The sequence below is a fragment of the Chaetura pelagica genome, unplaced genomic scaffold, assembly GCF_000747805.2.
Source record: "Chaetura pelagica isolate M959 unplaced genomic scaffold, ChaPel_1.0 scaffold189, whole genome shotgun sequence".
NCBI lineage: Eukaryota > Metazoa > Chordata > Aves > Apodiformes > Apodidae > Chaetura > Chaetura pelagica.
Window position 1 is genome coordinate 2,701,573 of NW_009970716.1, and position 16,422 is coordinate 2,717,994.

General features: G+C 39.5%; 1 protein-coding gene across 1 annotated transcript in view; it reads right to left on the reverse strand.

Moving 5' to 3' along the window:
- The window catches only part of LIMCH1 (LIM and calponin homology domains 1), a 114,416-nt gene extending 99,669 nt beyond the window's left edge, over positions 1-14,747 (reverse strand). Inside the window, exons 1-2 of the mRNA XM_010006148.1 lie at positions 14,683-14,747; positions 1,712-1,781 (exon numbers count right to left, since the gene is read on the reverse strand). The gene's annotated coding sequence lies outside the window, so the exon portion shown is untranslated. The remainder of the gene's footprint in view (positions 1-1,711; positions 1,782-14,682) is intronic.
- Positions 14,748-16,422: the final 1,675 nt, after the last annotated feature.

The window sequence follows — 16,422 nt, forward strand, 5'->3', positions numbered from 1 at the left end:
AGCATCAGTGAGCTTTTCTAATAGCCTAATTATTTGTTAGGAAAAATATTTAGAAAGTAATTACTAAAGGTCTGTAGAGGACACAGGTACAGAGGTAAAAAAAAGTCACTTTCCATGACAAAATGGTCTGCTGTATCACTAATCACCTAGAAACTGATTTTTAGTAATGCTTTGGAGACATCTTGCAAGAAAGATTTATCACAGGAATGAGAAAAATACACACAGTGTGACTTTTTCTGTGTTCCTCCTAATACAACCACCTTGCCTTTGGGATTTTACATATGAATAAGAAAGAAACCAATGTAATTCAATATCATCCTCTTAAAACAGTCATAACAAAAATTGAGTCTTTCCTGAAAGAGAGCCAAGGAAAAGAAAACTGCACTACTGGTATCTTTTGCAGCTGTTTATATCACATATGCCTTTCAAATAGGACTGCGTAGGAATAAAACTAGATGTGTTTTTAGGAGCAAAAGAAAGGGACACAAGCAAACTTTAGAGAAAGGGTAGCGGGGATCACAAATTAAATCCTAAAACTAGGCAGTATTAATGCAGAAATATGTCTGTAGATCTACAGATTGAAGGACACAGCCTCAAAGGCTATGTAATGACATTATAGAACCAAATTAAAACTGAATGTAACATGGTTTCTAATCATAGAATGGTTTGGGTTGGAAAGGACCTTAAAGATCATCCAGTTCCAATGGTCCTGCATGGGCCGGGACACCTCCCGCTACACCGAAAGCAACATTAACCTCAGCTACCAGCAAGTAATACATTCTGAATATTGCACAACTAGTCTACGATGTGAGAACAGAAAGGAACAGACTGCCCAGGGAGGTTGTGGAGTCTCCCTCACTGGAGACATTCAAAAGCCACCTGGATGAGTTCCTGTGTGAAGTGCTCTGGGTGACCCTGCTCTGGCAGGGGGGTTGGACTAGATGATCTTTCGAGGTCCCTTCCAGCCCCTAAGATTCTATGATTCTATGATTCTATGATACGTATATATCAGTAGTCTACATCAAGGATGGCCACCCTCCACATGGTCAGGGGTCCTTTCATTCCCAGCCACATCTCAAGGCAAAATCAATATAGTCGCATTTCTTTGTGGCCTAATCCTGTTAGACACAACACCCATTCTACCCCCACTTTCCTCCCTAAATAGCAAGCACAGGACTGTGCCACCCCCTGGGGTGACCTCCTGAGCGCCCAGCATTCCTGAGAGCCCATGAGCTGTCAGCACGTCCTCTGTGGTCTTCCAACTTTCACTCTGCCTTTAAAATCAACATGAAACAGTTCCCTAGATAGTCCCACAATGAATGTTATCTGCAGACTGTGTTATTTTGGGGAAGAGAAAATGAGACAAAATATACATTTTTCTTTCTTTCCAAAAAGCTATCTTTTTGTGGCGAGAACTTCCAACACGTATGTTCCAGTCTTTCAAAAGCTAGCACCAAAACTGGAAGATGAAATATAACCAAGAAGATATTCTTCCTCTAAAAATATACTTAGCCTCTTAAATACTGCCCACTTCCAAAATAAAAAGATTGGAAGGTCTTAAGGTGACTACACCGAGAGTTCAGATTTCAGAGGAAATGTCTGAGTTTAGTAGGTTAGAAGAGTTCAAATTACAAAAATAATTGCTATCTAAATCACATGGCCATAAAATCAAAGTGCAAAAAGCAGCATCTTCTCCATTTGACATACTCACCAAACCTGCAATGGGGGTCGGTAGTCTATTGATCTTTTTTACCAATCCTGGCTTTATTGCATTCAGCAACCTGTTACAAGAAAGGAGTATTTGTGAGTGGCAAGGCACAAAATCCAAATTAGCAAACACTTGTCCCCAGCACATAAGGATTTCAATATGGCTGGAAAGGAAGATGTTCCCTTTTCTCCTCTCTTAAAAACCAATGTGTGTACCCAAAGATCCATCACTGAAATGAAGAGAAATATCCAGAGCATAGTACCACCACAATATTTCTTTTATACCCTAAATGCATCTAGATCACATAATTCTTCACATGTTGTGGGTGAATTTTGTCACATCAGTTTGCCTCCATTGCCTAGAGGCAGGTCATGCCTAAGAGGGCTTGAGAGAAGAAACTCAGAAGGCATGTGGGTATTGCCAAAGCTTGGCAAGAACAGTCCAGCAGTTCTTGGAAAGGAAAAAGGATGTACACTTCTTGGGTGGCCATTCTACTTTTCTGCATCTGCATTTGAAATTAAATGCCATCCTTGCACATGTTGTAGAGAATAGGTCCCCATAAAACAAAAATGTGAGAAGAACAGAGTCAAAAAAAAAACACTTCATCATGAAATCATCATTAGGCCAGTGATGCCACAGTTGAATACTGCTCAGTGTCCAGATTAGCAAGCCCCCTAAACAAAGGTCCCTCCCCACCACCCATGAACACACTGAGATGTGCTGACATGGCTCTTTGTTAGAATACTGAAAAAAAAACAAAAAAAAAACCAACATCAAAAAGTAGCAAATTTAATTATAAAATTCTGTTGCAACAGTTTCTTTACCACCCTTCCCCCAAGAGAAAAAGCTTATGCCTTTTATCCAAAGGAATAAAATTCAACTAGTTCTATGCATCAGGACAAAAATAATCAGGTCAAGACACTCACTTCAAATTCAAGATATCTGAAGAGAAACAATGATGTCTACAATAATATAAAACTTGTTAAAAATTAGAATACCCACTGTGGAAGAGAGGAATCTCACTTTGTGCTGACACGTGCGCCATTGAAGAAATGACTCTTCCAGCAGCCTACTGTGGCCGTGAAAATATTAATATTTAAGATTTGAGAGGTCTGTCTAAGAAGTTAATCCTAACTAAAATAACATTTCCTTCAACTAAAAAATAAGAGTTGGTGATTTGTTTCCAATTGTCCACTTCTGAGCTAAGATAATTCAGGATGTACCACTCCTCCAAGAGCCATCTCTCCATATTGTCACACTATTTACTGTTTGTTCCTTCTTAGGACTGTGGCAGTTAGCAAATTCATTATGGAGTCCATCTCTATCAGGGGTGGATACCTGCCCTCATTAACATTGAAATTATTGTTTTTCTCATTTTTTGCTCTTTCTCTGAAACAATATATAGGTTAAGTCTCTGCAATCACTTGGGGAGAACAGAGGAGCAGTGAGGGAGATGTTATTCTAACTGTTTTCTATGATCACAATTTTATGAAGCTTCTTCAACCTATCCTAAATGGTATTTGCATTATTATACACTCGGAGTCCCCACATCTCCAACGCCACTATAATCAGGAGTGGCAACAAACCCAATGGAATGACATTTTTGGAAGCTGGGGGTATTTTCTTCATCTTCCTCCAGTTAAAAACTCAGTAACCCAAACTCATACAAAGTGCTGTGCTATTCCTCCCTTCTGCTTAAGTTAGAATCTAACACCCCACAGATGCATGAAATAGCAAGAAAAGAATCACACATGTCACCTCCTATAATAGTATTTTTTTTCACAGATCACAAACAAGCTTTATTTCTTTTTCCCCAAGAAGGCACAAGCCTTTCAGACCTGCAGAGCAACAACCCTGTAAACTACTATTTTCCATTTAGCTGCTGCAACAGGCAATGTCAGATTTCTTTTTCGTTAGAGCACTTATTTCCAAATACTCTAGCCCTGTTGTGATTGCCATCTTCAATCTTCCTATTCTCTCTCAGGAGGAAAAAAAAATAAAAAAAAATCTACAGCATCCAATTTTCTTTATTACTCCAACATTAGGCACCACAACCAATATTGCAGGTGCAGATCAAAAGCCACAGACAGTAATAGAAAGTAAAATAAGGAGGTCTTAATGAAAACAACAAATGCTAAAGCTCATTCTAAATAAATAAATCTTTAAAATGGCTTGTACAGGCTTCCCTGTGAAATATGGGAGAAGGATAAAATGAGAGGAAGGAAAGGAGCAGGGAATAAACAACATTTAGAGCACCGTTTGGAGTCTGAAGAGGGAGGAAGTGGGACCGGGCATGATGGAAAAGCCTGAGGAAGAAAGGTCTCTATTATTAAAATGTTTACCTCCTGTTGGAAACATCTCTGAGCAGTCTGGCACCAAAACCCCCAGGACTTGCTCACTGCAGAACGTGCCAAAGGGAGATTTCTTCCAGAGCAGACTGGCTGCTTCTAAATTATTGCCTCATTAAAGCAACAGTCCACATGCCAAAACATGGAGTGGCTTAAGATTTCTTGGCCACCAACCTGGCTGAAAAGCCATACGGTTTATGTAGAGTGTCTCAGCAGTCACCTTCAGTCACACAGTTACTATCTCTTCCTGCTTCTCGAAAAAAGCCACTCAACACACCTCTAAACACAAACTCAATTTTCAGTGCCTCATATAGAACATCTGTCTTGATATGTAAAGATTTACCAGCCCCAGAAGATTGTGTTGCAAAACACAGCAAAAAAAACCCTGACCACTCTGCAGTGGGGACCTGGCCAAGGACCTTTGTCATAGTCCAGGGGAAGGAGCCTGCAGAAGAGAAAGCACTTCCTAACCCACAGCTTCCCCTGGCAGCCCCCTGTGACTGCAGCACCATGCTTTCTTGCCCCGTCAACCCTAACCAAAAGACTTGGCTACCCTGGGCCTCCTCTAGGTTTTGTCTCCTGGCCCTCACCATAACAGCGCATGTTGACCTGTTCAAAACCATTTGTTGTCATTGCTGTCCCACAGTTTTAAAAAACCCCCCAAACCCACCAGAAGCACTGGAAACCAGTACATGGCAGAGTACTGTCCTGACTACTGCACTGCAGACATCAGAAAAGACAGGCACCAGGCATCCATCAACACGACCATAACCAGAAGCAGCTATTTATTTCTGCACTTAGCTGCACAGCAAGTCCAGATACTGGCACTGTAGGCATCTCTGGACAGGGGAACAATTCCAGCACCTGTTGTCCTGCCTCTTGGTTATATCTGAAAATTTTCTGTGACATAACACTCTTAACTCCCCGCAAAAGGACAAAACAACTTCATGTTATTCTGCAATCACAAGATAACAATAATAATAATAATAACAATAATAATAATGATAATAATAATGATAATAATGAATACTGATGAATGCATCATTCTAGTATGTTAAATTAAATAAAATCTTTTAATGTAATTTGTATTGCAGAAAAACCTGAGAAAGGGATGGAGAATACAGTGGCAGGACAAGTGCTACAGAAGCAATGTAGAACCCATCTACATCAACTGAAATGCATGCACATTGTTCAGCGCTTTACTTTCACAACAATTATTTTTATCACAACAGTTAAGCATATCACCTTTCTACCACGTCACACAAGGCAAGATATCAATGTAAGCCTTGCTACAATTTACACTTAAGGCCTTATCCCCAGAGCATGTTATACATGTTACTTCCATCACCCATTCTTCCAGCAGGAAGGCACTTGCTCAAAAAACATACCTAATTGATAGCACAATAACATTATCTGTCTCAGACACCTGATCTGCCTGGCCAGTTTAACAATACTGATCTGTCTAAAGAAGGCACTAAGGTCCCTACTGGCAAGTTCAGACAAAGGTTTGAAGCCTAATAGATCCAGAGTTGTACTGAGACTAGGAATGATCACTCCTTGGAGTACCTCTCAGCTCCTGCTGACCCTGCCTGACACTAACTCTTTCCTCCAAGGAAGCAGTCCTTTTTCTGGTGCAGTAAGATTCATCGGGTCTCAGGTATATTCATTCTCATGAAGGCATCGAGCGTAGCCACACTGCTTGCTCCTAATGTTAATCTTAGACTCCAATCGTGCCCCCAACTACCACTAGTGGCAAGTCCCAGTTTTCCAAATTCAGCTCAGGTTTTTGTACAGCCATGTTCCTCAAACACAGAAATTCTTTAAGTGAATATGCATCTTAAAAGAACAAAGCTAAAATCTTTATACCACTGTGTACCACATTCTGCTATGCCAAGGTGGGTTAACTGCTATACAAATGGTCAGTGAGTAGAAGTGTCAAAACTGGAATAGAAGTGTTGTTTTTGTTGGAGCTTGTTTGTTTGTTTGAAATTTTTGTGGGGTTTTTTTTGTGTGTGTATGGTTGTTTTTATTTTGTTTTTAGGGCATTGATACTATAAACTCCTGCATCTAGGAAAACAGAGGACAATGGAACAAGGCCCACTAAGCAGTCCTGGGAGACAACAGAACAGGATGATTTTAAATATTTTACTACTTGCTCCTTTTTTCTCCTTTTTCCTTCCCCTCCAGTAAGATACTGTTAAATTAAGGACTGACACCACATGGTGAGGCAATAGTGGTTGAAACAAACCACAAAACAATTTTCTCCAGTACTGTTTTCAAAAGGAGATGGTAGGTACATTCCCCAAGCTTGACCTTTTTGGTAGCTGGAGTTTGGTGGCCAGCATTCATTTCTGAGATGACTGGCAAAACAAGTTTAGGGAGGACTTCTTAAAACTTAAGCTTTCAGTCAACTTGTTTCTCATGGAAATAATTCTGGAGTATTAACAGCTACTTATGCAAGAATTTAAATGATGTGGGAAAGAAAAAAGAAATAACAGAAATATAAAGGCTATTAATACTTCTCCTATTGAGGTTTTCTAATACCTAGTATGACCAGTGTTTCTCTGACATGACTAGAAGGAAAATACAATAATGAAATCTCAGAAACTTTAACAGTAAACAGAACAAAGCTGTGGCAAAAAAAAATACAGACAAAATAGTTTATAAAATAATTAAAGCAAAATACAACAAAGGCCAAAATACCCAAACAATCCCACCAAATTCCCAATAACTTGAAACAGGCTAAAAAAATAATCAAGCCTCTTCAGACTCCATCCAGAAAACCTTAGTCTCTATACACATATCTGACATATTCTCCAGTCCCTTCAGGTTCTCACCTGGGTTTTCTGCCCACCACCCCTGGCATTTATGCTCTTGTCCTGAGTGAGGACAATCCTCTGTTCTTCACTTCTTAAAGTCTCCCTTCCACTCTCAGTCCAACACCCACACCCTAGGCCTCCCTTTCCCCTGTGCCAGGTGCTGCCTTGGCCTCCCCTGTAGCCAGTTGGCAGATGAAGCACTGTTAGACAGTGTATAGAAGCTAAAACCTTAGTGCTGCCTTACCTTACAGAAATGACAGGGAATGATGCAAGTGGAAAGCTGGTCCATCTCCACTCTTATAAGGGGAAGCTAAGTAATTTCCTTCCTCTAACAGAAGCCAGCTTTGATAAATACGGGAAGAATCAATTGCTTGACTTGGTGCTGTCCCCAAGGCTTGGCATTCCAAGAGATAAGGTATCTCCACAGCAGGACATACAAGCTTAAATCAGTACTAGCCACTGTGTGACTAACCTATTAGACCTTCCTGGGGCTGTTTATCACATGTTAAGAATTTTAAAGACTTCTGCCAGGAAGAGAAGACATTTCAGGCAACAGCTGATAAAAGATCTAATGAAAGGCACCAAGACATCTGCCCATTAAATTCTTGCAAGAAAGCATCAGTTAAGAAAATATTCAGAGGATGGCTGCCAAAACCCAGCCTCCAAAAAGATCTTGTTTCTAAGAGAAAATAGAAGAGAAGCAGTTTCAGAGGATGAGCTTCAGAAATGGAAAAATGGAAAGGTTGAAGTGATGTGTGTTAACAGATCAATCCAGACTGGAGGGACAGGTATCCAACACAGCTCTTTCCTCACCTGTTAGATCATATTTCTGAAAAGGAAAGCTGAGTAATGACCTGATCTTGAAGTAAAAGGGCACTTCATACTGAAGAGTTCAGGAAATTCTATCCACAGTAAAACTTCATGGAGAGATTTCTTTTTAAGCTGAGTTTTACAGATTTACATTCTGACAAGCAGCCTTTCAGCATTTGACAATTATTAGCCCAGACAGCTTCAGTATTCACAGATTTTAAACTCATACTCTACTGGCAGTTCCAAAATGCCCCCAAATAGTTGAAACAGAGAGAAAAACCCACTATTAGTCTTAAAGAGTAACAAATCACATTGAAACAGAAGACAATGAAAAGTAAAGATGTTTTGTTGCAAAGGAAGTGGTAAAGAAGTTTCAAAATACAAAGATGCTCTGGAGGTCACAAAAATATTTTTGGGAAAACATTCTTGAGTGATTGCTAATGATACCCCTGACATTATTTATTTAGGATCAGATGAACAAGGTGTTTTTCTAACAAGCAGAACAGAACTGACTTTGTCCCATAAAGGGCTCACAGTCTAGTCTGATAAGTGAAGGGTGAATCAAGAACTACACAAACGTGTAGGATTGAGAAAACAAGTCTGCCAAACACAGGAGAGCATGGGTCTTGCTTTGCCAAAGACTAAAAATATGAACAAGATAGAGGCCACACAAAACACCTCAAAAAAAGGCAACAGGGAAGACTGCATATAAGTCTTCACAAGCAGAACCTACCACCACAAAGACTGTCACAAAGAGTGTCCCATGCACCCAGAGATTTACAATTCACAGTTTTACACTGAGCAGTAATGGACACGGATAATTGCCCAAAGTACATACCCAATACAATTTCTTAAACATACACTCTCGGAAAGCTGAAACCTCTCACAGGATTACCTTGCTTTGCACTTGAGCAACACTCCATTTGAATGGGTTAGTGTTCCACAGTCTCTTGCCCTGTCAATTACTAAGCTCTACTGAAAAAACTCTACTATTTGGTCTGCTGAGATGCATATTTTTTTTTAACATAAATACTAAGACAGGCCATTCTGGGTGTACTCAAGCATATCCCTCTATGGCTATTCTCCTCTTTTCACGCACACAGCTGAGCATTACAGTTTATATTACCTTTGACCCCTCACCTGAACTGGGCTAATAAATAGCTCTTCACTATAACAGAGTAATAAAACTTCAAGACTCAAAACTGTAGATTTATATAAAAATGGTTCAAATGTCCTCACATGAACCTAAATCTTAATGCTTAATGAGCCTTGGGGCCCGTCTCTCTAAATTGGAGACATGCCAAATCCATGACGCCAATAATGTTTTGGCTTTATAACACAGCCTGAAAACCACAGAACACCAATCCCTTCTCACCTTAAGGCATGGGTCACAGTCAAAGCTTCAAGCATGCCTATGAAACTCAAATGCTTTTTTAGTTTCTAGGAATAGGAAATTCAAGCAAAAGTGTAATTAAGCGTAAGGGCTGGGCATCCACTAGCTTCTCCAGTGAGGTGCCTGGCAAGACAAAAGTCTCTGCAAGGTACACTACACAGCCAAGTGGTGAACTAATGCCAGGTCTATACCACCAACAGACAAGTAGAATAACATACCTGCAAAATTATAAAATCTACAAAGATGACTGCTTTCCTCCACCAGGTCTCCACAAGTGGCATGGCAATTCTACGTAAGTGATATTAACTTGCAGGAACACCAAACTTTTTAAACAGCCAAACAACTGAAACTCCATATATATATACAGTGAAGACTGTTCTCCATATGTCAGAGTACCATTGACTCAGAAGACAAAGTTTCACTATTACATAGCATTGGACTTACCCTGATCTGGCACATTTCCAGAACAGGATTCAAGTCAGCCTGAAGCTTGGTCAGATGCACTATAGTCATGATGCAAGCCCAAAGAAACATTGCCCTCTGAGAAAAAGCAGCTCATTCATCACTAGTGGCATGAAGAACACAATCTAAAGAGTTTTCTTATTTATAGAAGAAAATTAGTCTTAGGGCAGAATAAATTATAATTTCCATTAAGTAATTCTTGATTGCAATCACTTCCAGCTTACTCAGATTTAGAGCCACACTTCACTTTTTCTTTAAATATTATAAAAATAACCTATGTGTATGACTAACTTGTTATCTTTATTCAAAAGTAAAACAAAAACTTTTTTGTACTTTTTAAGGGCATTTATTCCTAATATACACAGCTGGAGGGAAGTGCTTTTCCTAGATCTTGTCCTACACAAGAAAAAGTGTAAAACTTTTTTCTTTAATTTGCCGTACATACCAAATTTTACCAAGATCACCTAAAAGCAATAAAATACCTTTACATTTACTCTTTCAAAAAAGTTACATGGTCAAAGAATCTTGGTTTTAAACAGCAAGCATATTTTCTGCACATCCTGCTAAGCTACGTGACAGCATGTGCTAATATACAAAATAAGTGTCTCTAAGAAACAAGGAAAATTTTGAGAAAATGCTCATAACTTAGTATCCAGAGTTGTATATGCAAGTAACCACATATGGTTATTCCTCTCTCACTTGTATATGTTTATGCCATGACTCCTCAAGCTACACCATTAAATATTTGTTAGAACTTTTCATCCTTGAGAAAAATCAAAAGATTTATTGTGCCTGCATTTACTGCTATAAATTGATATACATGTATAGGTAAAAAACAGACAGGCACCTAACCTGTTCTACATACAGAACCCAAGGTATTACACACATTTGTGATGCTGTTGAACACCACTGCAAATCCAAGTAATTTCTGCTGGTATCTAAATCTGAATTCAGTTTGAGTTCACTATTTAAAGACCTCTGCCCAGAATCCATGTCCCAATTGTTGTTGTTACCCTTCTTGAGAGTCTGGTCCTATTTCTGGTGTCAGAATCTAATACCACTAATAAAAAATTTCGGGGTGGCTGGACTCCTAGTACTGCTTGATTCCAAAGAAAGACTGAGAGGAAAAAACCATCCCAATTGCATGTCAGAAATGATTACAGATATGTTGGATGTATATCACTCTTGGATGTTGATGTGAAAGCAAGTAACTTGGATTTTCAAAGTCTCACATTCCCACAAAGACCTCTTTAACTACTGAATGTGCAGTGTGAAAGAAGGAATTGTGCAGCAACAAAGCTGGGAAAGGGAGGTGGGCAGGAAGGAAAATGAAAAGGAACTGCTCACCTTAAAAACACACAAGAATATTAGAGCAGTAAGAACTGCGCAAAGTTGCAGGAAGACGTAGCATTTTTGTCTTTGTGTAGTGATTTTTAAACTTATTAATAGCAATTTTTACATGGTTAGAAATATAGCTTCCTTATCTTCTGCTTCAGATAAGCAACAGAATCACCCAAGTCAGTGGGCCAGGCAAATGGAGACAGCACACACTCTCTTTTGCAATCAATCTTCATTTAAATGCCTGAATTAATAGAATAGGAAGACCTGAGCATTGCAACAACCAGATCTAGTTTATTCCTGATTAATCCCCTAGCTTCTTATGATATCTAGGTCAAACCTAGATGTTAAAGCTATCAAACAAGAATTTTTTAAAAATCAAACAAACAAAAAACAACAAACTCCCAAACATTTGCTGGAGTGGTAATTGAGGATTTCTAGTGTTATTTCCTGCTACTGGTGTGTATTCCTGCCTCTTACAGCTTTCCACCATGCTCCCAGGAGGGCACATTTGCCCACACACGCAGAAGTAGAACCAGGAAACTCCTCAGTTTTGCATACGAGAATTCAATGCACAAAGCAAGAACTGAGCAGGAATTGCCTCCGCCCAGCTATGATGTCCCTTGCTGAAATCACCAACTGCATTGATGTCAGATAGCTATGCTAAAAAGCCACGAACTCATTTCAGACAAACAGAAGTCACAGTCACTGGCTTCTCAGCACAGCTGGCTGAACAACTAGAGCCAGCACTGTCAAGGCAACAGCACAAATAGGCTTTCAAATATCCAGAAAGAAGGACAGACTTGTGTTGCTCTCATCTGTCAGCTTACTGCTTTTTAGCATCCTGCATTGTTTAAATACACTCCCCAGCTCCCAAGTTGAGTGTGGCAAGCTACAAAAGTGTTGTAATGAGGCCAGATCAAGATGCCAGCCAGAGCATAAAGACTACCAGAAAGGCAGGCACCAGGTTTGTGGGCATCAGGCTACCACACGAGTGCAGGGCTGCTGCCCTAGTCAGGCTAATGTTCCATAAGATGTCCCAAGAGTCCAAGTTTTTGGCATCACACAGTTGTATTAGTTTTCATTTACTAAAACATGTGAATGTTTTAGATGTGCTAGATGTGATGGAATAATTTATAACTGGTATAGTGATGTCTGCCTGAGTTTGCAGGATGAGATAAACCAGAGGAGGGACCGACACTGCTGTGCCTGAAGCTCCAACAGTCCTGCTCTAGACATAGACATTTGCCATGTGCCACTTTGCACATGGCTTGTCTGACTCTTTGAGGAATGGACTCTGGCATGGTGGCTACCACCATCCCCTCCCTTCTGCAAAACACCTGCAAAGTCAGAGGGTAGCTCGAGACATGTTTGGGAGATTCAGGGCATACTGTCTGAGTCCTCATCTGTGACATCAGCTGTTGGGATCCCTCAGGACCCAAGTTTGCTTTCAGTCCTCATCGCAAAATGCAAGAGGCAAAGAAAACAGTGTAACAGCCATGTAGAAGTAAGCAGCACTTCATGCTTACGTGGACATCACCTGCACAAGTGTTTGGTTACAAGTTGCCAAGTAATGACACTAGCAGAGAGTACTGTCCTGTGGAGCTCAACTGAGGCAAATTTAGCTTCTCTCTAAAAATTCAACAAATCAGGTAAACCACATCATAGGCAATGAATTCTTCCATCTCCAGAAACTTAAGACAGCTGTAGTATCTTTCTTGCCTTCAGTAGCTTATCAGAGACTTAGAGATCACACTGTCATCTGCTTGTTGAGGTCAGCTGTGATGAAAGCATAATAGATTAAAAAAGGTTGAGAACAAGCTTAAATACAATCAAATTTTGTTCATGAGGCACTGAGGTAGGTCTCTGATAAACCAGAAAACTCCTGTCTACAAAGACAACATTCCCTGCGGCAGCTTTACTAGCAGTAGAGATAATTAACTATCAGTACTTCACTTGCCAAAGCATTTACTTTCTAAAGATACATTAGGAGCTCTCTGTGTCCACCCCAAATTTCTGTTGAGTTTTCTATTTTATAGTGGCATCAGAACCAGCAAGAAGCAAGCTTTTGTTGTTGTACTCAAGATTTGTTCACCATCAGAAAGCCAAACCTGAAGACCAGATTGGTAGCTCTTTGATTAATGCTCTGTAGCCTATGGGGTTTTATCCACTAACCACAGTTACCAGGAACAGGATGTAATATGAACATCATGGTTTCTCCAATTTGAAATTGAGGAGAGGGATCCCTTCAGAGTGGTTTGCACTGATCCACAGGTGGTAAACAAGGACAAGCAATTTGCCCAGCATCAGAGTAATTTAGTACTATAACCAAGTGTTGTCTCTTGACTGGCTTATTACTGGAGCTCATTGCCTCTTAAGAAATATGTATTGATGTGCTTCATTAGCAAAACATTATTTAAGCTTTCCATCTTAAAGATTTACAGCAATTAAATTAGACTACTCCTGCTTACTTGCAGATAACGATCTAATTTCAAACTACACCTCCCTTTACTTTTCATGCAACACAATTCAACTTTAGCATGTAAGAGTGAAGTGATTCAGCACAGGGCACTTCCCTTCAACACACAGAGGAGAGAGATCTTGTGCAAGAGGCAACCCTTAAATACAAAGGGTTACTGCAGGCTCCTTCTGAGTTACACAACTGTTGATCAACAATAACATCTACTTCCCTCCTCCCAAAGCCACTCGCCAGCAAAGACATGCAACTACAATTGAACCAGATCATATAATTTCTTTTATGTTTTTTCCCCTTTAACAGCTAAAGTTCAAGTTGTTTGATTAATGACACCAGTGAGATGTAAAAAAAACATTTACAAGTAGGTTTCAATACTATTGTAAGCTATCTAGAGTGAGTTAAAGGATATTCTCTATCGCTAAGAACAGTTTCCAAGTTCCAGTACCTTTCATAGAATAAAACTTATCCAATAGCTGCAATGGTCCAGCTAAACATCTCAGATCCCATTTATAAATTTCAATATGCATTCAGTTCTGCACAAGCTTCATCCTTCTGGTGTGCAAAAACAGCTTTTACTGACTTCAGTGACAACCCTGCATGCCCAGGGAATGAAATTGGTTCATACAGGTGATTCAGATCAGTGGATTTTCCCAAACTCCTGATAATCTGTATGGGAATTTTGAAGAACTATGGGCTTTAAGGCACAATTCCAAATTCCTCTTAAAAGTCACCAGCTTGCATCTAAGCCCACAACGTTTTTTTGGAAGACTCTGCCTTAAAACTAGATATTAAAACTACAGAGAAAAATGTGCAAAATTTAACTTGCAACTCCTGTCCAAAAATTACAGAACACATCATTCAAATACACCTTTAGGTAAAATTTAGAGGATGCCTAACCTTTCCAGAAACTATAAAAGCAGCTGAATGTTGACGGGATTCAGATGGCTAACTCTTGACAGTGCTTGGACCTGGAGCAGGTCCAAAACACCTCAATGTAGCACAGACAGGCAGGTGTGGAACACCATTTGCCAATCTGTGGTTAACATCTTTAAATAAAAGGAAACCAAAACCCAAACATTTTTACTTTACATAACTCAACTAAGGAGCTGGGGTGGAGCAAGGGAAAACACTTTGCAAAGGCTGTTTTATTTAAGCCACATTTCAATCCTCACCATAACAATAGCTTTGGCACTGAAATGAAGCTGCAGTGAAGCACGCACAATGTCAAAATTCACAAAAGGAAATCAACAATGGGACATACTAGCTGAAGTTCATTTCAGCTTTAGTCAAAAGTGTATCCAAGGCACAAAACGGTAAGTGCTACTTACTCACACAGAAGAATGCCGTTTTCCAATCCAGAACGAAAATCTTTCTCACCGAAACTTCTGCCTGTCACTTGCTGCAAGAATAGAGGGAAACAGAAGAGTGACATCTATTAGAAGGTGCACTTTACAAGAGCAATTCACAACATTCAGTTAATGCATTTCCTGCATAGGAAACATCTGAGTTTTACAGGCCTTACTGAAGGACTGAGTCCTGCCCATCAACCAGCTTTCCCCTTCCCATTAACTGAGCTATGTAACACATGGAACAAAGTATTTGCTCTGGCATGTGCAATTACAGAAGTTTAAAAAATAAACCCAAAAAAACCCAAAAGAAAGAAACAAACCACGACAAAAACCCCCTACAATACAAAACCAACAATGTAATCTTAAAAATATTTTTAAAAATTTATTCTGTGGTGTTTTGAATTTTAAAACTAGGGTATTTAGACAAACTATGTATTTTTCTTGCTTTTTTTGCACCATGTTGAAAATCTTGAACCTTTGCTCTTTAACCTATCACCTTTAAGAATAAGCAAAGGCATTTGGAAGAGTTCGTGTGAGTTAATAGCCCTACAGACACACGCCACTATATTCCCGGTCATATTTAAAGATATTTCACATCATTAAGTCAATTGTGAGCATGAATACAAACTCAGTGGAAGCTAAGGTTCAGGCACTTCCTCAAGCAGCCTGTCAAGGATGCTTGGACCAGGAGATATGTTCCACATTACAAGCTTAAGCCAGCCTGTGCTGCTCAGGGATGGACCATCTAGGAATTCCAATTTTGCCAGAGGATACTGGTTGCTTCAAGCATAACTAAACCCCCATTTATGACTTCACTAGCATGTTGACAAGACTTGCATTCATCCTCAAATTATTTGCAACAGACTATGTGTTCAGTTAAAGAATACTTTTTATTACCATCAACAAACATAAAAATAGTTGCTATGTTTAGAGAGTTTGGAACAGAAACAAAACAAAGGGAAAAAAAACGAACGCCTGCTTAAGCTTTTAATTGTCCTCCATGAGGTCTTCTCACCCAGCCAAAACATTTATCAGATGCTTACACAGTTCTCATGGCTCACATCCAATCTTTCAGCAAGACCCTTGCTCTGAGTGTTGCTTCCACCACAGAGAACAGTGACTTGAGGACACACCTGTCCTTACGTCCCCATTTTCTCCTTGCTGTTCCATTCAGATACAAGACCCTTCCCCTCCCAGTTTCCTGTCACAAAGACAGTAATTTATAAAAACTGACAAGTTCGGCATTTTCCCATGGGATTAGCAAATGCACCAGCTTCACAGATGCTGGTTATAGTTACACACACTCTTAAAGAACACTTTTTTAAAAAAAATTGAATTGCAAATGCAAAGTCTAAAACCTAAACCCCTATTTAATTATAAATATATTGTTTTTTCCAATGTGAAGGAACTTCTTCCAGGAAACTGGTATGACAGTCTGCAAAATTTAACCCCCCATATTCTGAAAAATGTATCATAAAGACTTCAGTTGACAATCGTATTTTATGCAGATGAATGAAGTAGAACAAGGCACTGTGTTGCACTCACACCTCAGAAGAAACTATATGCAATTTGCAAGTAGTAAATTACCTGTAATCATTTAAACTATCTCTAGTTATAATAAATCATGTATAATCTTGAACTGCTGGGACAGAGGGAAATTCTAACAATAAGACCACTAGCGTTTGGGAAGAACGACAGAGCACATAGACTTGTATTTCT